General features: G+C 45.0%; 1 long non-coding RNA gene across 1 annotated transcript; it reads right to left on the bottom strand.

Moving 5' to 3' along the window:
• Window positions 1–226: 226 nt before the first annotated feature.
• On the bottom strand, window positions 227–12,015 carry LOC135366954 (uncharacterized). The gene is made up of 4 exons (XR_010414326.1): window positions 11,893–12,015; window positions 11,759–11,826; window positions 11,541–11,692; window positions 227–308 (listed from the first exon to the last, which is right to left on the bottom strand). It is a non-coding gene; the product is annotated as an uncharacterized LOC135366954 (long non-coding RNA).
• Between the last annotated feature and the right edge of the window lie 1,383 nt (window positions 12,016–13,398).

Raw genomic sequence — 13,398 nt, forward strand, 5'->3', positions numbered from 1 at the left:
AGCTGTGAAGGAGAGAACATTGGTTAGGATGCAACTAGTTAAATATGTTGTTTAGTAAAGGCATTGCATAAATGTTTAAAACATCAGTTTAAAACAGGGTTTACAGTCACGATATATTTTAAAAATTTCAACGTTTAAACATTGTTCTAAGAAGAATTATAACTTCATCACCAAGACACGATGCTGGGTGAAGGGGCCTAAGGTGCATATAAAACTCTCTGAAGTGGATGAGGACCATGATATTTATCCGTAAGCCCGGTCGCATCGCACTGCACAGACGATCCTCTGGGTAGCCCCCGTGAGGAAACCTGTAGTGAGAGACCACTTTTGCCTTAAACACTGCTAAAAATAACACGACAAGCTAAAAATTATTATTATCGCAACAAGCTGACAACATAGCTGAGACACAAAGGCTGTATCCAAGTCACACCACACCACCGTTACGCAGGATTCTTTGTCAGAAATCAAACCAAGGCAAAATACAATACCAATACATGAAAAAGATTGACTCTCTTGGTTTCATTACGTCGTAATACTGAACTTCTGCGCGAAAGTGATTCAAAGAAACGACTCTGCTCTTGCTTCCGTAGAGACCACCGTGCACAGTGCTAGCAATGCATGCAGAAAAGCACTCAAGTGCTCGCACATATACTGATGACAACACTACCAGTGTAGTGTAACATGTTCTCTCCAGCATATTATGCACTCAAACTGTATTTGCCGGCGGGTAAAATGGAAGTGTGATCGATTGAACCTCGGAAGAGCGATCAAACAACTTGCACCCAGTGCTGGTTTTGGGCAAAACAACACTTCATAATTGTGAAATAAATGTACAGAATGGACGCCTATTTATTCCTTGATAAATAATGACTCACCCGTAGAAGTTTCGGCCCTGTATCCTTGCCGGTACGGTTGGTACGACCGTATAATTGCAAGAAGTTGTCATGATCGCTGCGGCGACTGCTTTGGGTACAGTAAGATGGCGGCCGGTCGCCGCACGCTCGCGCTCCCTATCCGCGATCCATCCTTTTACAATCGACATCAGTGGTAGAAACCGTGACCTCGAAGCATTTAAAGCCAAGGTGTGAAACACGTGGTCGAAGATCACTTAAAGGGACTGTCGCATCCGGGACCGTGCTTACGAATCCAATACCAATGTGTTCGGTACACTACCACCGAGCTATTTGCCAAATTTTCTCCTTCCAAAACTGCCGGGCTGATGAGGAATCGAATTTAAAAGATCCGGGTTCGTTTTGATCCTCGAAAGCGCCAGCGCCAACAACATCGCGTGACGCAAGGTCGAATCTGGCTAATCCGCTGCGAAGGACGCTGTCGTCTGCCGCGAAGTCTGGGGCTGCTTTGTTTTTTCCTGCACGTCGCCCGTATTCACATGCGACACTTCCTAGTGACGCGGATACTCTTTGTGAATCGGGAGAATCTCTACGCTTGCATCCTTCGCGTGAGATGTCGTTTGGAAACCGACGCAGCGTTTCTGACTCCAGGAAAACTTCCTTCGAAAACCTCGATGTTTGATTTCGCTCGCCTAGGGTACAGCTACAGCCAGACACCAGACGAAGCGAAAGTTGGAAGCAGCTACATCACTAGCGGGTATTCAGATGAAGCAAGGAGTGGTCATGCTGTCCGTGTATGCTCCTCGCGATATCACCGATAATGTGTACCTGGATGAGAACATCATGGAAGTGCAACTTGAATTGACACAAAAAAGGAACGAATTGAAACTTGACGCCGTTCCGACGGTGTTCCACGAACAAAGCAAGCCAGCAACATCGACAGTAAGTCACAATGTCTATGTAGTTTCCCGTTGCCCAATCGGATCTGTCACTCTTGCGCGTGAGTAACTTAGCAGCAAAAGACGAAATCGGTACAACGTAAGGTATCCCCTAATCTATGATTAATAACTAGATAGATAAAATACAATAAATAAGTAAACGAACATGATGTCATTCATATGAACGTGATTGGCTTTTCTTGTTGTCGGAGGCCTTATCATGAAAAACTTTCCCTGTTACTGAACCTGTGATTTTTGTTGAATGTGGTAGTCATGATTGGTTTTGATGTGTATTACAGCTGCAGGCAACTCGACAAGGTAAAGCGCAAGTGGTACGTATATTACTTAAGTACATATAATGTATTTACAATTTTTGGACACAGAACAATTCGCAAACTATGAACCCCGATCACTAAAAGGAAGAACTGACGCTGTTTGTGTGCTGGTGTTAGAAACAGGCAGTATATACAAGCAGTACCTCTGTCCGTAACATAAGCGCCATAAACCGCTTCCCAGTTTCCTTTTATCTCGCTGTTTGTGAACTGTTTGTGTGCTGTAGGGCGGCGGTTTTTGCGGTTGTCGTAGCCAACTTGTGGTGCACTTTTGACGTTCTGTATTATAGAAGGACCAGGTGCTGCTGATCCAAGTCCCATCCATCCATGAAACGCCATCAAACAATGTACGTGTGTGCACGGCAATTTTGATGAAAGACCTGGTTTTTACACTAATGCCTTTACGACGCCTCTGACAAATTAGGATCTTCCAGAACAGTGCTTTCTGCATCCAAGTTGAAGAAGTAAAGAGAATGACTTCATGGCTTCTACTAACATCTCACAGCTACATGCCAAGACAAAATAACTTGAAAGAAGGAAATGAAAAACAAAAATGAAAAAAAAAAGGTCCTTTTCAGGTCCACCCAAATCTTTGTGCAGAGGCTGACAACAACGTTATTGTGAGATGATGAATGATGCTGATGCAGCGTTGAGATTAAGCCCTTGTTTCCTTTTGTGCAATGGTATACATTACTGCTGGTTAAATGTAAAATGATGCACCTACCTCCATACATTAAAGGGGCTACCAGAGATGTAGTGTCAATTCAACGGAAAAGCTGCATGTTCTGCGAAGCACTGTCACATAAGCACAGTGGCGTAGCCACGGGGGGGGGGGGGGGGGGGTGACGATCGCGAAAGTTCTTACAGTTCATGGCGTCTGAGCAGCACTCTTGAATGGTTTTCAAAGTATGAGCTTTTCAAAATCCTTCCAATCTCGTGACACCACCTCATTGGACATGACAGCCTATACATGTAATCGTATTGTGCACGTCCAAATCAATTATTTTCGTTCTGTTTTTTTTAACCGCATTTTGCGGCGTGCACGAGTATGTGTATGTTGTCGCGCACAGGATCAGCGGCGGGGGGGGGGGGGGGAGTAGGGCGAGTTTTCGTATCGAGCCCCCCCTACCTTGGAGGTCTGGCTACGCCACTGCATAAGCATTGGCCAAATTTGCTGTCCTGTGAGCTTTGATAGGATATGCCGTAGATAGTAAGAGGTCTCTTACTGTAAAAGGGGGGTGCATTATTTGAGTAGTGGGGTCTGAGGCATGAGGGTCATTTCAGGATGTACTAACCCTTCCAAAATTTGTATACTTGGTTGTGCCCAGAGATCGGTACAGATCACCCCCCAACACCCCGAGTTTTTTTCCTGTGTACCACTGTTATACCGAAACCGTCCAGGAAAATAAGGAACACAGAATTCTAGATTTTCATTGCAATTGAAGTACTTACGATGCTGTTTTTTTTTTGTGTGTGCTTTTTTGTGAGTCCCCGCTTCAGATCCCAAGGGACATTGCCAGTGCGGTGCACGCTGATAACTGTCTGTGCATAGCAAATAATAAATATCTCTACATGAAGAGTTGGATGTGGACCTGTGCAATGGCTCTTGAATGGACAACACTCAGTCAACACAAAGATTTATTCACATTTGCGTAACTTATTGCCTGTGATTATAATAATTATTATAATACATAGACAAGAGGTAATGCTCTGCCAATAATCTCTGAAGTTACAATCTTGAAAGCTGTTTTCAAAACACTGGTGCTAAAAAAAAATTGAATCAATGGCAGGTATGAAAATTTGTTTTGCTCTATCAAGGCAGAACAATCTTCCGTGGGAATGACAAATTGTTGACATTCCCAGACAGATGTATCACTTTCCATGATAATGAGGTGTAACTGTACCATTAGTGAGTTATGAAACGTTACCTGAAATTATTTGACGTGTTATATCCCTCACATGCTATAATACTGCCAACGATAAGAAGCATTACACTACCATTAACAGTATAACTGTCACTTATAGCCACATAGTTTATTGCTCCTGCCTATTTCTTCGAACTTCTCGGGATTATTGTGGTAACACAAATTATGTTTCACACTTCTCAATTGGAAACTGCGCAAGTCTATTATGGTGTAGGTGTGAACAGGAAATGAGGCACACGAAAGATGATAGTCCTGATACGACCGGGATGGAAAAACGTTGGCGAATCATGCGGACGATACACCCAGGTATCTGTCGTCTGTTTCTCGGTCCAAGGAATCTCCAAACTCAGCTTGTAAACACACAATAAGGAATGAACCTGACGTAGCTGTAAAAAGAGAGGACACTTTCCTAAACACGTAGCACAGTTTATTTCCTGACAATCATTCTAGTTCTAACCCGGCCCTTGAGCTGCAGAGTTGGTTAGAGCCTTCGTAACTCTCATGGGGCGTTCGTCGTGTGTGCAAACAACGACAACAACTACGAAAATAAGGATTGCTCAACGGGGGGGGGGGGGGGGGGGCTAGAGCCCCCCCCTACCTGCCACAGACCGACCCACGGAAATCGTGCAAATCCGAGGAGAAAATAATATATATATATATATATGGGGGGGGGGGGGGTGACAGTGTGACGATCGCGAAAGTTCTTACAGTTCATGGCGTCTAAGCAGCACTCTCGAATGGTTTTCAAAGTATGAGCTTTTCAAAATCCTTCCAATCTCGTGACACCACCTCATTGGACATGACAGCCTATACATGTAATCGTATTGTGCACGTCCAAATCAATTATTTTCGTTCTGTTTTTTTTAACCGCATTTTGCGGCGTGCACGAGTATGTGTATGTTGTCGCCCACAGGATCAGCGGCGGGGGGGGGGGGGGGAGTAGGGCGAGTTTTCGTATCGAGCCCCCCCTACCTTGGAGGTCTGGCTACGCCACTGCATAAACATTGGCCAAATTTGCTGTCCTGTGAGCTTTGATAGGATATGCCGTAGATAGTAAGAGGTCTCTTACTGTAAAAGGGGGGTGCATTATTTGAGTAGTGGGGTCTGAGGCATGAGGGTCATTTAAGGATGTACTAACCCTTCCAAAATTTGTATACTTGGTTGTGCCCAGAGATCGATACAGATCACCCCCCAACACCCCGAGTTTTTTTCCTGTGTACCACTGTTATACCGAAACCGTCCAGGAAAATAAGGAACACAGAATTCTAGATTTTCATTGCAATTGAAGTACTTACGATGCTGTTTTTTTTGTGTGTGCTTTTTTGTGAGTCCCCGCTTCAGATCCCAAGGGACATTGCCAGTGCGGTGCACGCTGATAACTGTCTGTGCATAGCAAATAATAAATATCTCTACATGAAGAGTTGGATGTGGACCTGTGCAATGGCTCTTGAATGGACAACACTCAGTCAACACAAAGATTTATTCACATTTACGTAACTTATTGCCTGTGATTATAATAATTATTATAATACATAGACAAGAGGTAATGCTCTGCCAATAATCTCTGAAGTTACAATCTTGAAAGCTGTTTTCAAAACACTGGTGCTAAAAAAAAATTGAATCAATGGCAGGTATGAAAATTTGTTTTGCTCTATCAAGGCAGAACAATCTTCCGTTGGGAATGACAAATTGTTGACATTCCCAGACAGATGTATCACTTTCCATGATAATGAGGTGTAACTGTACCATTAGTGAGTTATGAATGTTACCTGAAATTATTTGACGTGTTATATCCCTCACATGCTATAATACTGCCAACGATAAGAAGCATTACACTACCATTAACAGTATAACTGTCACTTATAGCCACATAGTTTATTGCTCCTGCCTATTTCTTCGAACTTCTCGGGATTATTGTGGTAACACAAATTATGTTTCACACTTCTCAATTGGAAACTGCGCAAGTCTATTATGGTGTAGGTGTGAACAGGAAATGAGGCACACGAAAGATGATAGTCCTGATACGACCGGGATGGAAAAACGTTGGCGAATCATGCGGACGATACACCCAGGTATCTGTCGTCTGTTTCTCGGTCCAAGGAATCTCCAAACTCAGCTTGTAAACACACAATAAGGAATGAACCTGACGTAGCTGTAAAAAGAGAGGACACTTTCCTAAACACGTAGCACAGTTTATTTCCTGACAATCATTCTAGTTCTAACCCGGCCCTTGAGCTGCACAGTTGGTTAGAGCCTTCGTAACTTTCATGGGGCGTTCGTCGTGTGTGCAAACAACGACGACAACTACGAAAATAAGGATTGCTCAACGTGCCTATCTATCGTGGGTATAGTAGGCGAAGACTGTGATCGTTCGCTGCAATACTGCGGTGGATACACCACTAGAAGTTCTGGCCGCAGACAGAGAGCTGGGAACAAAGTGTGATGCGCGCTTACACTGTACTTCGCCGTCATTGCACAACTCTGCCACTTCACCAGCACTGCAGCATATAGGTTCCGGTTCCTAGAGAGCACAGACGCCGCACAAACACTTGGATTGTTTCCTGCGTCGTAGTGAATGTGACCAGTGACTTGCAGAAGCGGATCCGTCGAATATGTGCCGTCATTAAACATGTATATTCGTCACGGGATCTATTACTAAAGGCATTTGAACAGCACGATTCGCCACTTCCGCATTCCGAGTCCGCCATCTCCGTATGTGCCTTCGCCTCCAGACCTTGCTCATGCAAGCTGCAAGCCGCGGGGACTCATCTGGCTCGCCGCGTTCTTATTGGTCAGATTCCATGTGACGTTGCCAAAGATTCTGAGCAGGGAGTTCCGCTTGACGCCCGCATCCGTCGTCTGCTGTAGCGCCGCTTACACACGAATTATGCAAAAAGTATTCCGTCGATCGGGATGGGACTTTCGGAGCCATGGTCAGTGAACGACGGGGAATCTCATTTCACTGTGGTTTCGGAATCGATCTGTGGTCGATGCGACTGCCCCTTTAATCTATGTGCCGAGGGCGCCTGGCCACTGAACAGAAGAAAGCTGCCCTTTCAAAGTACTAATGAAGAATCAGGAATGACACCAGATTTTCAGAAATTGTTTTTACCCTCGCCTGTCGTACACTCTAGACCAGATAACGCCTATGTAACGTTTAAGTGCCGCTTGGCCAATAGGTATATTTGACAAAAAAAAAGGCCCTCTTTAATTGAAGAGCCCTGTTGGAGACACGGTTGTCTAAAATCTCCAGCCCGTATCCACCGTGTCCGAGCGATCCCCTATCGGCGATATCGCGCATGAAGGCTATACCAAAACCACTGATCTCTATACTATAGGCTGGATCGCGCATAGGGTGCTCCACAGCGTGGTCACCGGCCGCCATATTGGTGGGCCCAACCCATTCTGTCGTCTGCATTTAGTTCAAGCGGGGCTGCCCTTTTGTTTTTAAATTTACTTTAAACTAAGGGGCATGTCATGCCAGTTTGTTGCAGCTTTGAGTACACTTCACACGGACAGAGAAAAAGGGATAATTTTTCACAGGTAAGCTCTTTATTTTGAGGAAAAATCTGTTTATTTGTATCGCATGCACCTCACAACTCGGACTTGTTTGCATTGCTACTTCGCTGGTGCCATTACGTACTAAGAAATTATGTGTGGCTGCTCCTATCAATCTCAAGCCCATATTCATTTCAAGACCATTTTTTATAAACAATGCGCTTGTGCTTGCAGGTTCCCCTCACAGTCGCTCAGCTGTGCCGAAGAAGCGGATGGAGAACCTACGCCAATATGCCAATTTCTTCCACTGTTCTTTAAATCTGTGAGGTACGGTGGAAGCAAATAAACTGCTGTGTTAACCTCGTATGTGCAGTTGCTCCTACAGCGTGTGTGATAAGTCATGCATGTGCATGCTCTTTGTGCACAGCGCTTCGAATTTCTGTAATGAAGTACGCTGACAGCTGAGCAACTGCAAAGCACTCGTGACAATTTTCGTTATTTTCAGATGAGGAATGGGGAGTTTCACTGCCAACGTCTATACTCCACCTCATTGCTGGTGGCGATGTGGTGAATAAAATAATGAGCCCTTCAGAATAGGGATCGAGGTCTTATTGCAGAACACACACAGAGACACTCGTAGAACATAATACGACAATGGAAAAAGTCAAACGAGAACCGTACAATACCAAATCACATAGTAACGAAAGAGAACCGCGGACCACCACACGAAAACCGTACAAACGAAAAAAAAATTAAAAAAAATAAAAACGGAAGTACCTTACAATAACAAATAGTGTGAAACCTTTCTGAGCAAAAATAATTAATTTTACAGGTTGACATTCCACAAATTCGCCTCATGCGTATGTGCCCTGTGCACGACAGTTACGACCCCCTATTCGGAATACAGGCAGCGGAGAAGAAAGAGAGGGCAATTACCATTAAAAACTACAGCGCAATAAATACTCCAAATCAAATCGCTTCCCATTGTTTCCTATGGGAGCAGCCGGCGCCAGTGGGCCCTCCAACATGGCGGCCGGTTGCCGCACCTCTCTCCCACGCGCCCCTCTCCTATGCGCGATCCAGCCTTTATACATAGAGATCAGCGACCAAAACCCTCCCAGAGAGGGGAGGCCGCGTTGAACTGCTCTTCCTAGCAGACGACGCTGAGAATGCGATTGTACTCTCCCACGACAGGTAGCGCTGCGAGGCTTTACTTCGAAGACTGTAATGGTATAGTTCCTTCTTGCGCGACGTCGCCGATATGGGACTGCTCGGCCACGGGCTGGAGATTTTAGACAACCGTGTCCCCAGAAGTACACACGTCCCCACATGCGGTACATGCAACACATAGCGCTCAGCGATTTAGACCTACTCGTCGGGGTGGTTCCCCTCATCTACGACATAGAAAGAGCCCAAAAAGTCACGCTGCACGATAGAGTATCACAAACGAATACCTTTATTCGAAAAGTACATGCCTTTCAAGAGTATGTGAGTTTGATCAGTGTTGATAAAGTTACTTTTCATAAGTAACTAAGTTAGAGTTACAGATACTCAGCTTCGAAAGTAATTAAGTTACAGTTAGAGTTACTGACAGGAAAAAATACTGAGATACAGTTACAAATACCTTAGAGAAGTATCCGAGTACGGGTGGAGTTACTTTTTGCAATTCTGTACGTAGACCATATCTTTCGCCTTTGGCACATAATACTCATAATAGGTGCCACTCTAGGGCCACAGAGACATCCCTTCTCGGGTAATCGTACGTAATTGCAGGCAAAACATTGAAAGGAACGCCTAAACTGGGGGTAACCGCGACAGGGACAAAAATTGGCTCACTGAGCAACAAAAAGAAACATTTTAATTTCAAAAAAATCTCAACGAGTTTCGCATGGCCATCAGATCCATTGACTGAATGTCTTATGCCCCGACTATTTCTCTGCGAGACTGCAATTCTGGTTGGTAAATTATACAAAATGTATATAATAAATACAGTATATCACGCAAGCCAAAAATATGCAGCACAGCACTATCTACGCTCTGCAAACACAACAGCCCACTGAAGTTAATAGAGGTGAGGTTGCGTCGACGCCTTCAAACTCGGCCATTCTCTTCACTACTGTCACTACGGTCAAGGCCGCCAAGAGAGTGGCAAGGAACAAGAAATGTCCCGTGCGAGTGCAAGTGCGAGGGCGTGAGCACGTGCAACAACGGTGAAGGGGAGTGGAGCTCGTGCCTGGTGTCGGCTAGGGAGCCTTGACGGGTTGCTGCAGCTTCTCACGCGCATGGAGGACCCCAGTGTCGGTGCGCCCTTCGCGCCACCTCCTGATCGGCGACGGTGTTTCGTGATTTTTACTAAAAAAATACTCAAAAAGACAGATACAAGTTACTGAAAAAAGTAATTAAGTTACAGTTAGAAGTGCGTGTCTGAAAATGTATCTAATATTTCCTTAAGGTACACAAAAAGTATCTAAGTACACGTACTCGGATACTTTTACTTAGTTACTTAACAACCTTGAATTATTTGATGGTCTAAGGCTGGAATACATAGAAAGGACAAATGCATACAAAGATGTGGGTTCGAGTCCTACAGCTGGCAAACCTTTTCAGTGACTTCCATCTTTCACCACTACTTTCAAGAATGGTTGTCCATCGAGAGCGTACATTGTCACGACACGTCGAACACACGGGGCACAACGTATCGATGGACGCTCACCACTGCATCTCACATTCACCATTGTGGCAGCTCGGTAGTCATGCTTCTTTATCTTTTCCGTACATTTTGATTCCTGTTCTTCCTCAACTTCCGCTTCTTCCGCAGAACCTAATATGAAGATGATTGACTCACCCATTTATGACATCGCTAGGACGTAACATGGGCGAAAATACTACGTGAAAGGACTCAGCAACCGAAAGAGCTTGCCCGAGAAACATGCTACTTGCTTGTGTAATCTAGGTATCGTGTGTGAAGCGCAGAGTTCATTGTCCCCATTCCTCTGCCATTGTGTCCAACCTTCCGGTTATCAGGACAACTGGGAATCAGAGCGATGATGAAGGAAAATGCATCGCGCGGACGAATAATTACTTCGTAGATATCATACGCCCCTCAAACGCTCCATTCTTGAAAGCGACGAGTGAGTTTCTTCAAAGACCGAACAGGCTGTCTTCGCTACGCGACGGTTCCAAACAAATTGATTTGCCAGTGGTTGGAAAGAACACATTCTTTCCAAACGTGCGATCCCCCACGCTCACAAGTTCCAGTTATTCCATAGTTTTGATAAAATGACAGTACAGAACCATTACGGCCTGCTGCATAAGGGAATTTATTGACTCGTATTTGGAATTACGCGAAATGTTTTTGCAGCGCATGGAGATCGTGAGAAGGCATTTCTACTGATGCGCCCAAAATACCCGGTACACATGAGGTACAGGTGGGATACCGCGCTTAAAAGGTACCTAGCAGGTGCGGATGGGTGTCGGATCCCATATGCCGCTTCAATTTCGTGGTGGCTGAGAACTGTACCTGCTTGGTTGAGAACTGTACCTCATGTGTACACTCTAAATCTGGTACCGTCTAGCTACCGCGTATACAGAGGGTAAAAAATTGCAATAATGTAACCCCTGATTTAGAGGGTATCACAAACCCATTAAGATCATGAGGTACAGACAACCCTCTCATTTTGGAGGTTTTCTACAAGTTGCCCTTTCCCTCTCCTCTCGTTGAATTTTCAACCGTCGGGGCCTCGGCGCCATAAAGACAGGAAAACAAAGCAAATGAATTGTTTCGAAACGTTTATTTCTCTCAAAGCAAAAACAATGAGGCAGTGTTCACACCTATGTGCGTACATGACACAAAGCTCGAGTAACGAGCTAACCAATTCATGTATCTTCAACCTAGCAGAACGAATGACGGAGTGACCGTTTATAGGTATCAATATACGAGAGACAAACAAGTGCGATCAGAAAACTCGCCTCTCGGAGATAGACTTCCACGCTCACCTGTTATCTGCATTCCGTTTCTCAAGCTCCTCCTGATGCCAGATACCATAACCTGCAAAGCTTTATCGGCGTATCAAAACAGCTGTTGCCTAAGACTAACCCTAAACAGTGGTTGTTGCACACAACGAAGACCGCATCCTGTCCATTGATCCCTGCGATAAAGAATATGAATGGTGACCGTGTAGCGAGGAACGAGTAAAAAAGATCTACCTACATACCAACGTCTTTCTTCACAAGCACATTGCAGTCTGAAAATCAACGCAGGCTACATCGTTTCCCTTGATCGCTGCGGCAAAAAATTTCCATGGTGAGGGTGTAGTAAGTAGCAAATAACAAGATGTCCGGTACATACCGGTGCTATTCCACGTAAGCACGTTGCAGTCTGGAAATATGTAACGCGTATAACAACACCATTCAGACCGCCCCGGCACGACGACATGGCAAAACCCGGACGCAGGCGAGCGGCTGTCTGGAACACTGCCAACAGCGCCCTAAAGCAAAAAATTGCCTTCCGTTGAGGAGAAGTTCATGAGGTACACACATCGGCTTGTTTTATTTATTTATTTTTTTTTTCATGGCCGAGAGAAGAAGGATCAGAGGGGGTTCACGGCGCTGTTAGGCGGTTCAAGCCGTCGGAAACTTCACAAACCCGCTATATACCGCTAAAAACTATACACGCTGCAGCCCGAACCTCATGAATGAGACGGTTCTCGATGGCGCACCGTCTATGAACCCTCTGTTTCTTACGAACCCCTTATTTCGTCGGGTACGTAGCAGGTACAGATTTTAGAGTGTACCTCTTGGCCCAGGTGCGATCCTCTTTCGATCTGTACACATCGTGTGCTGGATTTAGAGTGAAGTGCTGCGGCTGTCCATCTTAGGCAGCACATATGAATGTGCGCACCTCATAAACCTCATAGCTCATGAACTTCAGCACGATATGGTCACAACAACCTAGTCTTCGCGTGCACGTTGGTAAACCACACTGTAAATGCGAGGAATCAGATTGACATATCTTAATTTTCGCACGAAATTTACAAGTTTACACATTTTCATAGGATCGGTTTTCATATTTTCAGCGCCCCATTTGGAGTGGCAACATATTTCGTTGTGTGTGTGTCCAGTGGAGTGTTTCAATGTATACATGGTGTTTGTTTTTATCTGCAACAAATTTTCATAAAAATGTGAGTTGCCATAAGACGCTTTTACCTTTGTTATGGGACTACTCTACAGGGTTGCGACTACGAAACCGTATTTCTTCTCAGTTATAGTACTAATTACCAGACATATTTTAACGAACTGCCCTCACCAGAGAGGGCACCGAACGGCAAGCCCTTGCAGGTTGGTTTGACAGTATGAAGTAGGAATGAAGAGAATTTGAATTTACGGTTTCGGCAGTGTAAATGGGCGTTTTCTTTACTTTGTTTACAAGGCTTCTGAAGGCAGTGAGGGAGGGGGGGGGGCGCTTAAGGTTTGCCCGGGGCGCAAACTCGCCTCGCGATGCTCTGTCTCCACATGTTCCTCTCGAACCAGCGCACGCCACATACTTAACTATTTTAGCTTTGCTGCAAAGCGCAGACGACAGGCAAAATAGCGACAGTGACCTCGATATGTCCGCCTTCGCTTCACATCACAGAAGAACGTCATGCGTGTTTTATGTTGTTTTTCTTTTTGCTTCCAAGGAGCTTTGAGCATCACCGTTACATAGCAGGGATTATGGTACCGGTGGATGGCCGTTGCCCTGTCCAGCAGGATGCAATGAGTCATACGATAAGCAACTCCAAAAACTTGAAGGAAGAAAAGAAAGCAAAAATGAGAAACAAAGCAAAGGTCGCAAAACATACCGCGCTAAGGGCTT

The sequence above is a fragment of the Ornithodoros turicata genome, chromosome 1, assembly GCF_037126465.1.
Source record: "Ornithodoros turicata isolate Travis chromosome 1, ASM3712646v1, whole genome shotgun sequence".
Classification (NCBI taxonomy): domain Eukaryota; kingdom Metazoa; phylum Arthropoda; class Arachnida; order Ixodida; family Argasidae; genus Ornithodoros; species Ornithodoros turicata.